The following is an 18,981-nucleotide window of genomic DNA, read 5'->3' on the forward strand; positions in this document are numbered from 1 at the left end:
TGGCAAGCATGGTTGGGCATGGCAGTAGGGCAGGGATCTAGTCTGCTCCACTTAAAATGTACATTGCTGGAATATACTGTTCATTATCTGTATGGCTTCTGCTCACACTTTCTTCAAAATGTAACACAAATTAAACTGGTTATTTTATTACATCCCTTAGCAGTTCTGATTTGTAAAAGTATGGCGGTCAATATATATAGATTCTAACTGGGTGTGAAATACTTCACGATGCAAGGCAGGTAGAAGCTTCCCACCTGAGAAAAAGAAGTGAATCTGATACAGGCCCTTGAAGGCTTAATTATCAGATTTCTGACTCTGTGTCCTTTAGTCCTTGCAGGTTTTGTATCAAATGCCTGCAAGGTACCTGCCAAATTAGACTTAAAAAGAGCTGACCTTTGCTGGCAAAACAGCTTAACTTGTCTTAATTTGTATCAGAAGCACACACTTGAAGCCAGTGCTATTTGTATTGTTCCTCCTGTACTTGGGAACTAAGGAAGAAATGGTGTGCTTCCAGCCAAGAAATGCTATTCCACAAACGGATTTTTCTGATTGGAATTTTCTGTGCATGCAACAGGCAGGTTAGCTTTTGCATGTTCCATCATGGAAATGGTGGCTATTCTGCAGTTTACCACCCATCCGAATGGGTGGAGGAAGATGGAATGTATCCATATTGTGCTCATTTTGCTCTGTTTGTATCCTTCCACTCCATCACTCCATCCCTTGCCCTCTACTACCTTTTTTCCATATCGGGCATGCACACAGGTATGTTTGTACCTGTGCATGCATAAGAGCTCAAGAGCGAATGCTACCAGTTTGTTACACAACGAGCAAAATGACAAAGTCACATGACCCCCACCTTTCTATGAGTTCCATATATAATAATAGGCCAGTCAATACTCGCAGCAGCATTCAACAACCGCTACAGCCTCCAAACCATCTTCAAGGAAAGCTAATGTAGAGCACATTACAGTAATTTAGCCATGAAGTTACAATAGATCACTGTGGCAGGGCTATCCCAATCCAGGAATGGCTATAGCTGGCAAAACAATCCTAGCTGGAGACAGGTACTCTTAACCACTGCAGCCATTTGGGTTTCCCATGACAAACCTGGATCCAAAACTATGTGTCTGCTCCTTCAAGGGGAGTGTAAATCTGTCCAGAACAGGTTCTTTCTCCATTTCCCAAATACATGAACCACCAACCAAGAGTGCCTCTGTCTTTTTAGGAATCATTCTCATTTTGTTAGCCCTCCCCTCATAAAGGCCATTACTGCTTCCAGACACTGGTCTACCATCTGCACTGCTGCACCTGATTCAGATGGAATGGAGACAGAAAGAACTGTGTGTCATCAGCATACACGGTACCTTACTCAAATCGGATGACCTTACCTTGAAGCTTCATATAGCTGTTGAAAGAGTACGTGGAATGAACCCCTGCAGTATAATAGCCACAGGCCAAGCAAGTAGGGTAGGAGAGCTGAAAAAACCACATCTGACAACCAATGCACTTCTAAAAGGCCAGGGACACAGTTTCCCACAGCCCTCTTGGGGCCAGGGTGCCTCATTTACCAGAAGTAAGGTAAAGGTAAAGGACCCCTGGACAGTTAAGTCCAATCAGAGGCGACTATGGAGTGCGGCGCTCATCTTGCTTCAGGCCGAGGGAGCCGGTGTTTGTCCACAGACAGCTTTCTAGGTCATGTGGCCAGCATGACTAAACCACTTCTGGCACAACAGTGATGAAACAGCAGTCAAACATGGGTCAGTCAGTCCTAAGAGATAGGCAAGTGCTGTTCTGAAGGGACGGGCGATGTTATTTTACCAGAAGTAATGTATTTAGCATTAACTCTGGAAGTGTATATTCAATTCTGACCAAACAAAGCCTCCTGGTGTATATTTTGCTCTAAGAGCTTGCCAGATGTGAAATATATTGGTATTATTTTCAGCTCTCCTACCCCACTAAGCAGAAATCCCCCAATGCTGCTTTTTGGAAGTGATCCTGTACATAACACCATGTTTCCACCTTCCACAGAAGGATGTCATGTTTGATAGCAAACAGAACCAGCAGAGTTGCACTTCCCTTGCCTCTCTCTCTCTCTCTCTCTCTCTCTGAGGTGGCCTGTCTCGTTTTGCCACCTGAGGCGAAATGGGAAGTTGCTGTCTCCCATGGCCATTGCCACCCATACCTGCCAAAGCCAGGGTCACACAGTTTACCAGGTCTCATGGCTGCAGCATCAGCTTCCAGGTTCTTGTGGCAGCCCCCCCCCCCCATGGGAGAAGCAGTAGCAGCTTTTGCATTCTAGCACAATCTCACCAGAACTCAGAAGGCAACATGGCAGCTGCTCCTACTTACTTCCCTGGGACCAGGGTAGGGCAGGAGGCATTTGCAGTGGCACCAGAGAAACAGCTTCTTGCAAGAACCCAGAAGCCACTATCACTTCTGTGGTGAGGGGCCTCCACCTCTGGAACCTGCTTCTCACTTCTCTGGTGAAGGGGAGCTAGGAGGCACCTTTGGAACTCTGGCACCACAATGGGTGCCTCCCACCCACCCCACACCACCAGAGGAGGGTCAGCAGCAGTGGTGAAAGCTCTTGAGATCTCCCTGAAACCCCAACACCGCCAGGCCTGTGGTGATGCCAGTAGGGTGGCATGGTGACAGGCAGGCATCACAGTGGGATCTGCCAACTCTGGATCCTGGCAGGATCCCACCACCTGGGGCAAGTGCCTCGATTTGTCTAATGGTAAGTCCAGCTCTGCTCCTGACACTTGGTTAACCAGGATGACCAAGGCAGTATCACTGTCAGATCCAGGCTTGAAGACAGGTTAAATGCATCTTTAAAACTCATTACCTCCAAACACCCTCAAAGTTGACCAGCCACTACTTTATTCAGAAATGGGATATTATCAGTTATTTCCCCACTTTTCTATTTAGAATTTATTCTTATTTCAGGCTAGGCAATGCTTCCATTGCTTGACTTTAAAATACAGAACACCTATTTTCCATTTTAAAATAGCATTTGTCTATCTTCATTGCAAGCCTGACTTCCCATACTGCCCTTTCGTTAACATTAACCAACCTATATGACTGCTTAATATCTTGTGATGAACTGGACAGTGTGTCAACACTGGTACAACGACAGTACTCCACATTCCAAATTAATCTGCTAACACTTCATCTAAAGCCCTATGTTGTAATTTTATCAAACCTTTCACTTAGCCGTAGACCAAGCTATGCTATTAAATGCTCTTCATAACCAACCAGCCTGAATAATTTTGCGATGAAATTCTCATGTTCATCACCGTAAAACCTATTAAGGTTACCTCTGTGGTTACCTCTCAGAAACAGCCAGGATCTTCTTGTTGTAAATTGCAAGTTTTGACATTATCAGTAGAATTGCTAAAGAGACAAATTAAACTCAGCTGCTCATTCTTGCAGGACTGTGTCAAGTCAACTGCTTACTCAAACCAGCCAGAAACAATAAAGGGAAAACTGATTTTGCTTGTTTGGACTAAAGCTCTGAAAAGTTGGCCATTTACATTGGGTCTTCGCTTTTGCTCAGTTGGTGATAGCTCCAAGTTTGCAGATTCAATCCCCTTATCGGACAGCTGCATATTCCTGTACTGCAGGGGCTTGGACCTCCTCAGGGTCCCTTCGAACTCTACAATTCTATGATTTCTATGAAGCAAAATATATGAAATGTCTTCTCTATTGGGCCAATTTCCCCTCTGTTTCTTCTACTGCATATTTCATTGGTAAATTCTTTTATTGACTCCACATATACAAGGTCATGCAATTCTGCTTGTCATTCATTAATTTAATTCAAAATCAATTATTAGGATCAGAATTCACCCATAAACATGGATCAAAAAGAAATGTGGAACTTAACACTGCTCATATGAGGAAACGATTTAAGGGTGCTAACTAATCTGCAATAACTCCAACAGCAGAATTGGAAAGGGCATGGCATGAAATAGCTGAGTTTGAACTAATTTTTTTTTTTTAAGAGGCAGTAGCTTCCTGTCCCCTTAACAGGTGTTCATTAAAAATGCTGAGATGTAAGAAATTTAAAAATCACAGTAGGCTCGCTATAGCGCCTGCGACGTAAAGAGATTTAAGAAAGTGAAACTGCAGAAAGAAAATCTTTTGTAACATAGTCCAAAACTGAGTTGAAGGGAAGTCAACTATTGTCGTGTTATTTAGTTATTGTATGTTTAATTTGTTGGTGTTTTTTGTTATGCAATGTTTTTCTTCTCTTTTTTTTTTTTTTTTGTCTTTTTTGTTTTATTAGTGTTTGGTGTTGTATAGTGAACTGAAACTAATAAAAAGAATTTAAAAAAAAAATGCTGAGATGATTGTGTGAGGCAGCCACATACATATTCACTTGTGTCTGCCTCCAAACAAAGGATAACACTAAATGCATGTGATGAACTCAACTCAAGTCCAAAAAAGCTTGTGTCATTGTACATTTGTTAGTCTTTAAGGCTCTGTGGAACATTTCTAACTAGTGTAAACTGGTTGTGCGTGTATGCACTATTGTGGCAGCACCAATGGAGCCTATCTCCAGTGCCTATGGAAGACTTTTTTATTCCAGCAGGAACTGAAGTCTGGTTTTATAGTTTTAACTGATCTTTCTCTCTCTCTCTCTCTCTCTCTCTCTCTTTTGCATTGTATTTCTTGTACACCACTTAGAAATTATAGTATTTAGGTGGCTTATAAATTGTTTAAATAGAATTTAAAAATACGGCAAAAGGCTTCCCTTATTTCTCTATGTTCAGTGCAAGCCATTTGCCAAGGCTTCCCCCATTGTAAATGGGAATCTACATTTCCACACAAATCGACACACTTATTCAAAAAACTATATTGCTTAACAGAATAAATAAAATAATCTTAAGTGAGTTACATAAAACCTAAAAATACAACGTTCAATTAAAAAATGTAAAAATGAGATAAAAATAAAGTGCATCTGTATATCACCAATACAGTGTACAAAATAAATTAAAAAATGTTAACAGTCAGCGACTGGGGAAGCTTGGGTAAACAAAGACTTTATAAGGGGCATTGAATGGCTTTGGAAGTATAAACATCATTGAAAGATGCCCACATTTGCGGCAATGCTTTTGAACCAAAGTAGTGAGTTCTTATTTCCAGCCTCGTTATAGACCAAACTAAAATGGCCCTAGACTTGCACAGCTGGACTTCCTGTTCAGCAAGGTAAGGGTGGAATTGTGGGCAAGGAGCCGGTGCTGCATAAGCTCACCCAGCAAACGTGTAAGAGAGGGGCTGAAAAGCTCCCCTGCTTGCTATGACATTTGGGGGATTTATTAACAGCATCCCTGCTTGTTATGAAATGCAGCTCCCGTCATTTTATTTTACTTGCTATCAAGAGGTTGAGGGGACGAGGAGAATAACTCAAACGACAAGCAACCATTTTGTGCTTATTCAGTCTTCTTCTGATAGAGCTTTAAAAGTCGGTTCCCAGGGGTAGTTCTGTGACAAAGACCAGTTTTGGCACTGAATGAGAAAAGAAGCTAAAATTGCTTTGCAATATAACTGGAAGTAGAATTGCAACTATAAAATCTGTGCTCAACAGGCAGAAAACATGTTTATGACCCTGTTTTCAGGGCTGATATCCTACCCATATATACAAATTTATATACACTTGCGGAATGCAATTTAGTAACTGAGGAAGGGCTGTTTGTAGCTGTTCTGCTGATTTTGTAATTACTATTTGGTATGCAGTGTCAATATACTGACAAGAAGGGCACTCAAATTACAAATCACGCTGTCCTAAGGTGGTATGCCTAAGTATATGCTAAACTATACTCTGCAGATGTATGGAGATTAAGATATTCTACTCAATGATGACAAATGGGCATAAAATCATGCTCTGGTTCCAGAAGAGAAGTGAAGGCTAGCTTACTGGTGGATCAGGAATAGCCGAACTCTGCACTCACAGTCACATTTTGGGTTTTTAAAAAATCCAGTCAGTCAGTCATAAGATTTCCTTTCCTGAGGTTACCAGAGTTCGAGAACTCAGACTGGTTCATAGGATCTTCTGAGCCCTGAGGCAAAATTGGTGGTGTTTTACCACCAATGCCTCCTACTCCTCTTGTGTAACAGGATCTCCACCTACTCATCCCTCAAAAAACCATGAAAGGAAGGCACCTACAGGCAGCTCCCCACTTGTGTGTGATCTACTTATCTCAATGGTTTTGCTGCTGAAGCAGAACATTGGAAAGTCTGAGGTTATTTTTTATTTGATAGGCAATCGGGACAGATACCAACTCTTTACTATTCAGCCTGTAAAACTAAAATAGTAAAAATAAAAATAAAGTACAACTCTCTGCTTTCCACAGTGTCTCACCTTGAGTGGGTGCAAGACTAAGGTAACTGTTCTTGGGAATCAATTTTTGTTGCAATTAAACAGGAATAGGTTTAATGCATTAATAATACGTACAGTAATCATGCTAGATCGTTTGAAGACTTGAAGCTGTTCTAATCTGTGGAGGTAGGGAACCCAGAGAAATATGGCCCTTTATAGGTTAGGCTGAGAGCTGGTGACTGACCCAAGTTAGAAAGTGAGCAAAAACAGTAAGTAGTGAGTTTAAAATATGAAACTGAACGTGTTCAAAGTATTTTCTTTCTGTTAAGGTTGCAAAATTGCTTTTGTTTGTGTTTTGCTGAGAGAGGTGAAACTGTGGGTGTTCAGAGTACAATAGCGTATGCTACATTAACTGCGTAGTCTTTAAGATATCATAACATATATTTTTGGGTACCTTATTTCATACATTCCTTTTGAGGGGAAGGCGTCCTCCTCTGGGAAATGCACCAGCACCACCAGTACCGCCTTAAGCTGGCCTTGGCCATTCATACAGTTTGTGCCTCATTTTTAATTCCATTGTCTTCTTAAAGGGAAATAGCCCCAGTTCGGTTGCTCTCTGCATGGGCTTCCCTTAGCTTTTCCTTTATGAAAAATCCTCTATCCTGATATTCTGCTATACCCATTTGAATTAAACTAGCCTTCTTACCTCATGCTTTGTGTCACTAGGAGAAACTAGCAATCCCAAAAGCCGCCTTTGTCTTTACACATGTGCCCTCTGATATCATTGACCTAGCTCAGCCTTCCTTAACTTGGTGCACTCCAGATGTTTTGGGCTACAATGGCTTTAATGGAAATTGTAGTCCAAACCTTCTGGAAGGCACCCAGTTGGGGAAGGCTTGCTTAGCTACTGCAGCTTTAAAGAAGACCTTGATATATTTTAAGGTTTCCCCTTGCTGGATCTCAGAGGTGCCTGTGCATACAGAACAGAACTGGCAACATCTGTTCCACACATGCTAGCTGCATTAAAGAGATTTAGAGATCTATCAAGCTAAAAGTTCAGATTTTGTAATTTTAATAGCAGTTAGGACTTTATTCTCATCTTATCCCTCTGTCTGAACAGATTTTGGCAAAGTGGGAATGCCCATAGGGGAGGTAGAAGCTAAACTTATATCCAGATTTTTGCATCAAATTTCCTCCTTTCCCATTGCATTAGTTGTGAAGACATTTGTAAATGGAATCTCATCAGCTAAAAGAGCAAACATCTTGACTGCAGACACTTCATGTTTCCTTAGAGACTATGCCTGTCCACAAGTTTCTACACATGTGTCAGAGCTTCTTCCTACATATTTAGAGTGGAACTAGATCACTAGTGAGTGTGGGACAACAATACTTGCCACAAAACTGCTGCTTACCGCAAGGTGGCAGGGAGGCGGGTGTTGTGCAAATGCACCAGCAGGCATGCCAGTTTGGCTCTGCCAGTATGTTTGCACCCCTCCCCTCTACCCTCTGGTAAGCAGCAGCAACACACCTACATTAGTAAAGAAACTGCGCCAGATGGTGCCAGAGAGCTAGAATTGTTTAAAACAGGATTTCTCATTGGGATTTTTTTTCTTTTGTTAAAACGATTTAATTTCCAACTTATTTATAGTGCTTTTCTCCTGTGTTTAGATCCACCACAATCAACAAGGCAAATAGTAGGTGGATTCTGTGTGTGTTGCAATTTTCAACACTTGTTTGTTATTGGAACTGTAGGGTGTGTGGATGTGTGTAGATTTGAGAAAAGTATGAAAGCTGTGCATTCCTGATTTTTACCATATTTTTCACTCTATAGGACGCACTTTTTCCCCTCCAAAAATGAAGGGGAAATGTGTGTGCGTCCTATGGAGCGAATGCAGGCTTTCGCTGAAGCCTAGAGAGCAAGAGGGGTCGGTGTGCACTGACCCCTCTCGCTCTCCAGGCTTCAGGCAGCTATCCGCAAGCCTTCGCAACCCAGCGGGAGTTCCTGCTGGGCTCCGAAGGCTTGCGGATAGCAGCCTGAAGCCCAGGGAGTGCAGCGCCAACTCTCGTTGCGCACCCCGGGCTTCAGGCAGCTTGATAGCAGCAAGCTCCGGGAGTGAAGGTGAGGTTGCGCGCAATCTCGCCGCCACTCCCGGACCCGTTCTGGGGGCTGGGGTCGGGGAAGCTTGGGCTTCCCCCGCCCCAGCCCCGCGGCTAAAAACGAAGCCAAGACAGCCAGCGGGATGGATCCCGCTCGCTGTCTTGGCTTCTTTGCTCTTTGGGGCTGGGGGGGGGGGAATTTTTTTTTCTTTATTCCCCCCCCCTAAAAACTAGGTGCGCCCTATGGTCTGGTGCGCCCTATGGAGCGAAAAATACGGTACTGTATTTGAAAGGGTTTTTTTTAATGGTATGGGTGTTTGGTTGGCTGGTTGGTTGGTTGGTTGGCTGACTGGCTACTGTGAGAACAGGATGCTGCACTAAACAGGCCTTTGGCCTGATCCAGCAGGCCCTACTACTACTACTACTGTTGTTGTTATTAAATGGATTATTTATACAAATAACACTTGATGTAGAATCACCTTATTAAATACAAATAGAGGTTCCTTGGTGATGAGACAGGTGCACTCTGTGCATGCTCATGCCATTTATTTCTGAGGATTATCCTTTGTAATCAGATCTGTGAGAGGATGCTGCGATTTGTGAGGTGGAGCTGATGGTTCTAATACTTAAACCCCTTCAGCTGCATCACACTTCAATTGGGTAGACTATTTTCCTTCTCAGCAAAACTGCCAACAGTCTCCTTGTCTTTATACATTGAAAAGACAAACATACCAGGGGATCTGGAGACTTAACTTTAAAATCCTCCTCTATCACTTGCTAGTTGTGTGGTGTTGGGTACATTACTCAAAGACGCAGCCAACTAGCCATAACTTACACCAGAAATGAAACAATTATGAAGTAGCACTTTATAAGCTAGCAAACATATTATTCCATAAGCTTTCATGGAATACCAAGAATGATGCATCTGATGAGGTTTGCTTTGGCGCCCAAAAGGCTTATGCCATAATAAATTTGTTAAAGGTGATAGTACTGTTCCTTCTGTTGTTTTTCTAAAATTGCAGTACAATCTACTTTACATGGTTCTTGTGAGGATTAAAAAAAAAAACCCTATAAAATGCTTCAGCAAACTTAAAACGCTGTTATAAAAAGTAGGGTGGCGCAGAGGATGGTTTGTATTAGAATGCAGTGTTTAAGTACGTATCTACTACAATGGTACCTCGGTTTAGAACATCTCCGTTGACGAACATTTCGGTTTTCAAACGCCGTAAACCCGGAAGTAAATGCTTCAGTTTTCGAACTTGCCTTGAAAGTCCAATATGCCACGCAACTTCTGTACAGTGATACCTCGGGTTACATACACTTCAGGTTACAAACTCCGCTAACCCAGAAATAGTACCTCGGGTTAAGAAATTTGCTTCAGGATGAGAACAGAAATCATGCTCCGGCGGCGTGTCAGCAGTGGGAGGCCCCATTAGCTAAAGTGGTGCTTCAGGTTAAGAACAATTTCAGGTTAAGAACGGACCTCCGGAACGAATTAAGTACATAACCAGAGGTACCACTGTAATGAGTTTTCTGTATTGAGTTTTCTGTTTTAAGGCTTCCCGAACATTTTGAAACTCGAACGGTATTCCGGAACGGATTATGTTTGAAAACCAAGGTACCACTGTATTTATTTATAAAGAAGGAGGAGAGAACCAGAACACAACTTTTCTCTGAGCAAAGAAGCAACTGTAACTTCAGCAGGGTCATCTTGTGAACTAAAGAAATACACTTTTCAGTTTACTTAAGTGCTAACAATTTATAAAATTGCAATGCTTAAGTTTCCAAAATAGCTTTGCAGGGGAGGAAGACAGTGCTGGATTACCAAATAGGCCCCACACCTTTTAGGGGGCCTGTGACAAAGGATCAGAATAATATTGATTAGGTTTATTAAAATTGTTGGTTGGTAAAATCAAAAACGTATTAGGAGATAATCTGATGGGCCTCCACAGGGTTTAATCCAGCACTGGAGGAAGTTGGTGAGAAAACTAGAACAACACAGCCACACCCCTGTGATGGCTAATTTGCTGCAACCCCATGACCCCCTAGTAGCCCTAGTGGACAATCCGGTCTAGTAGGCGGCAGCTGGGAATAGTGTTTAGGGCAAAGGTTAATTCAATCATGTATGAATATACAATGTGTTTGCAACTGTCATGAATTAAAAAAAGATTCTAGAGACCCAAATACAATGATGTACAGACTTCCTGACTCAAAAACAGCACATACTTCAGCTGTGGTAAACCACAGTATAGACAGGCCCTAAACACAGGGGGACGACTACAGGAAAGAACCTGAAATACATCTTATTCTAATGACAAGTGGGGAAGCATGGCTAGGAGTGCAAAGTTTTGCACTGTATTTCCTCATGGCTTTCATGCCCTTCAGTTCAGCTGTGGTATAATCATCTTTGCTGCAAGTAAAGAATGCCATTTCCATGAATATATTCACATATAAAAGTTTTCCTGGATAAGGCTTCCTATATACCTTCTGTGACATGTTAGATTCACAAACACCTTACATTCATAATCTGAACCAGCTTTCGTTAAAACACACAACATACACCCACAATTATGGTTCCCGTTAGCATAAATATGAAGCTAAAAGTAAAATTGGAGAAAGGGAATATCTCAGATATAATCTCTACAGCCCTCTAGCAAATCTCCTCCACAGATCAGTGCCCTGGGAGAGAATGGGTTGGAGTGCAGAGTTTATATTGTAGAAGGGATCAGCCCCAAAATCTGCTGTTAGGCTGAGTCCTGGAACATGTGCAGCAATAATTAGAATAGCACCAAAACATGTGTAAAGTGCCTTTTTTGTATTGCCAATAAAGACTCTCCTCCTGCAAGATAGGGGAGTGGTTGTGATCGGGATCCGGACTCCGCCTCAAGCAGGGGGCGTTAGAAAGGATTTAAAACGTACAGTGTGCTGGTAATTCATTAAAGGGCAATGCCAAAGGCAGTCTTGTAAGTATCCGCACGAGTGTGAGAGATGTGCAGGGGCTCACCCAGCCACAGCGTGTTACAAAGGGAAGCGGCCCTTTCGGGGAGGTCGGGGCTTCCACCACTCTAGTTCCAGACGAGCCCCCGCAGCAGAGAACCATCGATAAAGACCTTCTGGGTCTAGCATTTTCTCCAATTCAGCTTTCTCCTCTCCTCAACCTCTTGTCTATCCATCCGGACGGAAGTGCAGCATCCTATCTTTGGAAGGGTTTCTCAGAGGGTTTCAGAATCCCAGTAGTTGGCTCCTTAACCGCGAAGGACTCTCTTAATCAGAAGTCAGTAAGGGAAAGGACGCTCACCTCGCCCCACGGGTAGCTAGCCCCACCCCTGGGTGCACACCATGTGTGCCACTCTGGGTGCCAGAGCAGCTAGCTCCGCCTCTGGAGTCACACTATGGCATACAGCTAATTGGGATGAACCCAACAGGGCCGCCACTTAGCCCCTGCTTGGTCTCCAGGACAGAGGCACCCCTTCCCAGACCCACCCCCCTTTTGAGATTATTAGGCAACCAAATGTATCATTCCATAACACCTCAGACAGGGATTATTTTTTCCTGGGGAACCTGCCTTTTTCTCCCAGATCAACTACAAGAGCAAGACCACAGCTTTAACAAAATGACAGCCCAAACAGGAAGACACATGGGAGCAATGGTACTGCTTTGAAGTGTTCCAGATCCATTTCCTGTTCTCCCAATGAGCAGGGCAGCTGTGGGCAAAATTGCAAAGAAGTACAATAATGATTTAGTCCTTAGTCCTAGAATCTAGTAAGCCTTTAAGCCCAACAGTCGGAATCGCATAATTTCAATGCTTTAACCATATTAGGGAACATGTATAGTTAGTAAACAAATTGCTAGTTTTGTGAGAAATAACACTTCACTGAAGTGGATAACGCTTTGGCCAAGAGCTCATCTTTGGCAATCTTCTGGTACATGTTGCATATGTAGCAGTTCTTTCTAGCTAGAGTGAAACTGAAACCTGACATTTACAGTATCAAATAGAATTGTTCTGGAATGTCCTGGCTGTGTCTGGAATGTCCTGGCTGTGTCTGTAGTACAACAGTTTTGGAAATCTGTAGGAGAGCATCCCACCAATCTCTTGTCATACTAACAATCTTGTTATCAACTAACAATCAAAAGTGCTAAAATTTTAGCTACATTGGCAACAGGATGTTGGCTAGAAGCAACTGGTTTTCTGAAGCTAAAACTTACAATTTTGTTCTAGGAGTTACTTGATCACAATATAGAACTATTTGTTTATTCCTTATGAGTTTAACACATGATGAAAACGTATACTCAAGCAGATATTTTTATAATCACTGTACTATACAGTGCATAATGAACATCCACATTCAGTTAGTCTGTGTGCCATCCCCCTTCAGATTCAGCACAGAGAGCACCAAGTGACTCAGAAACAAATCAGAAGTTTAAAAGTCATGATACAAAATGAGTCTTGGGGTCTGTGTGCATACCTAACCTTAAAAAATAAAATAAACTAAAATAACAAACAAACAAACAAAGAAACAAACAAACCGCACCACAGGGTAAGACTCCCAAAATCGGTTAAGACAGACCTTGAGATCTGGATCACGTTTCTGGAACGCTACAATGGACTCTCCTTATGGCAGGAAATCCTCAACCTGTCCTCAGATTTCCAGGTTCACTGATGCCGCTGGGTCCTTGGGCTTCAGTTTATTCTTTAGGGGACGCTGGTGTGCTCAACAATGGCCAGCAGAGTAGCAAGGCGAGGCTATCACGCGGGATCTCACTTTTCTGGAGTTTTTCCCCCTTAGTTGTGGCTGTTCACATTTGGACTGAGGAGTTCCAGAATCGCCGGGTGTGCTTCTGAACTGATAACCAGGCGGTGGTCAACATACTGGCTAAGCAGTCATCGTGTTCCGAGAGGGTGTCGCGCCTACTCTGATCATTCGTCCTCTGGTGTCTCACTTCTGAGCATTAGCTCCCAGGGCTCAGCCACTGCCAGAACCCGTTCCGGAGCACCTGTGGAACCTTGGAGACGTGAAGTGATTAAGGGAGTATTAGCATCTGTCGCACCCTCTACGCTTAGATCATATAAGGAGGTCTGGTGTGATTTCATGGGGTTCAGGTCCAAAGTATCCTCCCTTTCCACTAATGTTACACCCTCCACAGAAAATGTTCTGCAATATTTAACACACCTTCATGGCCTAGGTTGAGCCTCGAAAACTTTGAGGATACACATAGCCGCTATCACATTCTTTAGTAGACCCATGTTTTTCCACCGATTCGTGCTGTGACTTCATGGTCCGCAGGGCAATTGAAGGTTGGAGTTGACTGCAGCCTCCAAGTAACAAAGGCCGCAAGCCTATTTCTTACGAGCTGCTGTCCCAAATCCGTATGAAACTTAGGTCAATTTGCTGGTCCAAGTTCGAGGCCCGGGTGTTCTCTGCGGCATACATTATAGCCTCCTTTAGGCCGGGCCCCCCAAACTTTAAAGATACACGTAGCCGCCATCAGCTTCTTTTGTAAAGCCATGTTTTCCTCCGACCCGTGCAATGACTTCCTGATCCGCAGAGCTATTGAAGGTTGGGGTAAGCTGCAACCCCCAAGAGCCGAGGGCCATAAGCCAATTTCTTACAGGCTGCTCTCTCAAATACGCATAAAGCTTAAGTCGATCTGTTGGACCGAGTTTGAGGCCCGCCTTTTTTCCGCAGCATATGCTAAGCCAATTTCTTACGGGCTGCTCTCTCAGATATGCACAAAGCTTAGGTCAATCTGCTGGACCAAGTTTGAGGCCCGCCTTTTTTCCGCTGCATATGCGATCGCCTTTTTTGGCGCCTTGAGGGTCGGTGAAGTAGTAGCCGAGGTTAATGCAACTGGGTCAACGCACGGCCTCCTCACGGAGGACGTGCAGTTGTCCGAAGCTAGCATGACGGTGCGGATACGTCAATCCAAAACGGATCAGGCAGGTAGGGGTTCCCTCATAAAACTTACAGCTTCAGCACAGCGGGGCCCATGCCCGGTCAAGGACACTAGATGGTACCTTTACCTCAGACTGCCCGGTCCTGGCCCGCTCCTGGTTCACGAGGATGGGTCACCTTTGTTGAGACACCAATTCACAAGGGTACTCCGCAAAGCTATTGATGCCTGTGGTTTATCTTCCCAGGATTATGCTGCACACTCATTCAGGATTGGCACCACCACAACAGCAGCGCGCTTGGATCTGCCGGCGGATGGGATTAAAGAAATGGGCCGGTGGAAATCCGATGCTTATAAAGGTTACATTCGCTAGTATGCGCTCCGTTGCATTACCTCTACTTACCCGTCTTTCTCTTTCCTTTATTCTCAGCCGTTCTCAGAAAAAGTGTTTGGATTTGCGGCCACAGTATAGTCCATTGGGCCCATGTCGGCTAGCTGCGGCCTCACCCCTAATCTTGGGTTGCCACCTGGAGTGCGAGTTTCCTGGTTTTCGAGATGAGGCATGCGTTGGGAAGAGCTTGTGCCATTGCTGAGGGAGAAAGTCGCCATGTTTGGCCCTCCCGACATCCTTATCCTTCAATTAGGGGGAAATGACCTTGTTAACAGAAGAAGTGCGGACTTGTCGTGGAACATAAAAAGAGATTTGGATGAGATTGCTGCCTTGTGTCCCAGAACAACGGTGTTCTGGTCCTCCTTCCTGAAGAGAATTGTTTGGCGCGGTGCGCAGAACTGTATGGCCATTGAAAAATCCAGGAAACTCTTAAATCGTGCAATAGCCCGTTGGGTGCGCTTTATGAATGGCCGAGTCATTTCTCACGACCATATCCGGATTGGCGATCAGGCCTTGTACCGGAATGATGGGGTTCATCTTTCAGACCAAGGGAATGACATTTGGTTAAATAGCAGCAGCAGCAGCATCAGGGATTGGTTACAGCTGTGAGGGTATTGGCGGCGAGCCTTTTGGGCTCGGGTGGCGGTTAGGCATTGGAATAATGTGTTGTGGTGTGTCGAAGGGCTAGGTGTGGCCATCGCCTGCACCTTCAATTTTGGGTATTCCGTTAAAGGAATCCGGCGGTCGAGTATTCTGTCCAATGCCTGCGTGGCGGGAGGCCATGGCACGACCCTTGGTGACATCAGGGGAGAGCTTATAGTTGGATTAGCATCAACAGACTCCACTTACTGGTGAATAAACCCCCCTGTTTTAGACTCACCCCTCTCTGAGGGGGTGGAGTCAGCTGACGTAATCCAATGCCTAAGCCAATACCTTTTCACTTGCTGTAATCAATAAAGTTGTGGCCTTTTCTTGCCCATTAACCTTATATCACGTGTCCTTGTGTTTTCATTCCACTACGCGGGGATCGGGTCCTCAAACCACAACTGCAGCCTGCCCCACAGGTTTAGGATTAAAGAGCAGGAGCTGAAAGACATATGACACTATCTTTGGGGGATGGTGAAATTTGGGTGCTGACTTGCCACATGCGTCATGGCCACGTGACGCATCATATGATGCCGCCCAGCATGCGCCACGTGGGGGCAGGACATGCAGAGGGCGATCTTCACGCTTACTCATCCCCCACCTGGCTCCTGGCCTGCTGGGCAGAGGCTGGGGCTGGGGCATGTGGAGGGTGCCTGGCAGCAGCAGGTAATAACAACCCCCTCAATATTGGGTGGTTACAGCCCCTCCCCCAAAATATGGGAGGCTGGAGCCCCTGCATCCCTATACCTGGCACCCCTGGTAGAATTATTACATAATTTCAAGCACCACCCCAAGCATTCCTGGTGTCTACTTTGAGCCCCAACTTAAGTGCCATAACAGAAGACTGTCCCATAAGCCAGCAAATGAAAGGATCTTCCACCCGCCCAACACCTTCTCCTCTCTGTCTATAGACAACTGTCCTACTCCGTTGCCATCGCCTTTATCCCCCTCCCACCAGGCAAGGGGGATTCACTCTGAAATTTGGGGGACAAGCAATATGTTAGACTGCACTTCTATCATGCCATCTCCCTCCTTTCACTCAAGTCTAGTAAACCCCTCTCCCCAAATGCTGTCCTTTGCCTTCTGGTCTCACACACCCCTTCCAGTTCCCCAGAAATGGGAGTGAGGAAAGACAGATCCTTGGTGCCCCATTTTCCACCCAAATAAGTTTTGCAAGCTCCTCGTTCTCAGAAAGAAAAAAAAATGTTGGCAGATTGATCAAGAAAGTCAAGACTGACTCCGCTCAGTAACAGTGAGTGGAAGAACAAAGACCTCATCTCCTCCTCGTCTACCTGCCCACTTTAAGCTCCTGACAATAATTAGAGGCTTGACAGGTGACAACAAAAGCTATCAAAGACGACAGAAGTGAGAATGAAACCCCCAACTGAATAGGCATAGATCAAACAACCTTATTGTGATGCTATAATCCAGTCAGCCAGTGGAGGGCATGTTCAGTCTCCACAGTTGCTGGGCAAAGTTTTAAGAACTGTACGTTTTCCTGAAAATGGTAAGAACTTCATTTAGCATTCTTGTTCTTTTAGGTATTATGTACCTGAACATAAATATGGGACCATTACTGAAATCTGAGGGGCAAAATCCCCATTGGGCACTAACTGCATCTGGCAAGAGCCACTCTAAAAGTCAGTTTACAATGGCTTGAAAAATTTGACCTGAATGCAACCTAGGTGGCTATGGCACAGAGTCATGCTCAGCCCAGTGGGAGGCAGTATGCTGTGGAAAGTGCTCTTGCAATCATGTCCTATTTGTGGGCTTGGCCACTAAGAATGCCCAAGCTGCATTTTAAGACAGTAATGTGTACACAGCCTTAGTGAATGAAAACCACCTGCCACTGGTGAGGCTATCAGAGGGAGAAGAAGCAGCACTCAGGCAGGCCTCCATAGTACCTGGATAGAGCTCTAGGAAAGGGTCTCTTATGTAGATGAAGCTTAAATTATCCTGTTGTGCTTATGAAAATGGTTCTCTCTTTAAAGTCCAAACACCTTTCTTTGCCAACCAAATTGTGCAATAGTATAATATAATAGTGTGCAAGCTTTTGAGTCTGTGCTATTTTGGCCCTAATATGGACTTTGGGATTTTTCTTATTAGGGTTACCTTTGCTAATGATCATTTGGAAGCTGTCTTGGGAGGGGTTTGAGATGTAAGTAGTATATAACCACTTCGGATGGGTGGGTGGATGCATGGATGGAGCTGAAAAAACTGTTGGCTTTGGCATTCCTAGTACAGTAATAATAATAAGCTAACTTTTCCTCCAAGAGATTTGGACTGCATTCACCTCCCCCAGCCACCATAAGTAGCTCCCAAAAGGAACTGGCAGAGTTCTTTGGGCTCATTCCATCTCCCACAAATAGCTAAGGAAAGCGCACACACGCACAGAGAGAGAGAATGAATGAATGAATGGACTAGAGCTCTCCCCTCCCCCTCAGTGTCATAGGAAAGTTCATCTGCTGAAGAGATTTTCTTTGTATTACTAAAAAGAAAAAGGGGGGGGGAAAGAGTATCATTAATCTCTGCAGTCAGAGGAAATTAGCCTCATCCTGTGCCAAGGTTCTGCTTGTCACGTGCAGCAGCCTCATCTTACACAATGATCTATAAACACCTCAAAAATGAGTATCAAAAGGTCCAAGGCCTACCAAATATGAAATTGCTTCAGCAGCCACAAGAATATAAATGGCACTTTTCAAATCTGCAAATGGTTGTAATCCACCAGAGAAAATCAGGTTTCTTAGAACGATGTTTTAAAAAACTATACAAGAAAAGGCTTGACTAACTTTAAAGTTTGATACAAGGAAATTCTCTCTCTCCCTATTCACCAGCTTGTCCAATGAATTTGTTCAAACTACTTCACCATCCTGCACTAAGACAGAATATTCCTAACATTTAAAGCCAGAGAAAGACGTTTCATAAACCCTTGCATAATACAGATTATAGAATTTAATTCTTTTACCAGATAAGTAACATAATGGTTGAGTACTTTGAGGGCATTTTTTCATATTCTCACCCCAAGCTGACTGGGGCAAAAGCAGAAACTGTGTGTGTGTGTGTGTGTGTGTGTGTGTGTGTGTGTGTTGGTATTCAATTTTGTAGTTATCTGATACATAAAAATATCCAAGCAAGTTACATTTAAAAGCATAAAGCATGGCATATAGCAAACAAAACAAAACAAAACAAAAACCCAACCCCAATGAATTACAGACAAATTCCAATAAAACAGCAGCAAAAATTTCAGCAGCAAACAATTAATAGACACCAAAACCATACTAATCCATCAAATGCCTGGGAAAAGAGGTAAGTCTTACCTGGCACCAAAAGTATGTTAATGATAGTATCAAGTGGCCCTCACCAACGAGAACATTCCAGAATCAGGAAGCCACAACTGAAAGATTCCTAGCTGCATGGTGAATCTCATGCACAGTCTTATTCACTAACAGGTGTGCTGTATATAGTCTCTCTAACAGGTGTGCTTTCATCTACAATCTATCTGAAGCTCAAAGCTGTCAGGTGAGGGCTATGCAGTGGGCTACACAAGCTCACCTCTTCACTGCTGCATGCAGATTTGTCTTAGGGGAACTGGGCCTAGGCTTACTTGGTAAATTAATAGAAATGTGAGGCAGAATGA

Source organism: Podarcis muralis, chromosome 8, assembly GCF_964188315.1.
Source record: "Podarcis muralis chromosome 8, rPodMur119.hap1.1, whole genome shotgun sequence".
Classification (NCBI taxonomy): domain Eukaryota; kingdom Metazoa; phylum Chordata; class Lepidosauria; order Squamata; family Lacertidae; genus Podarcis; species Podarcis muralis.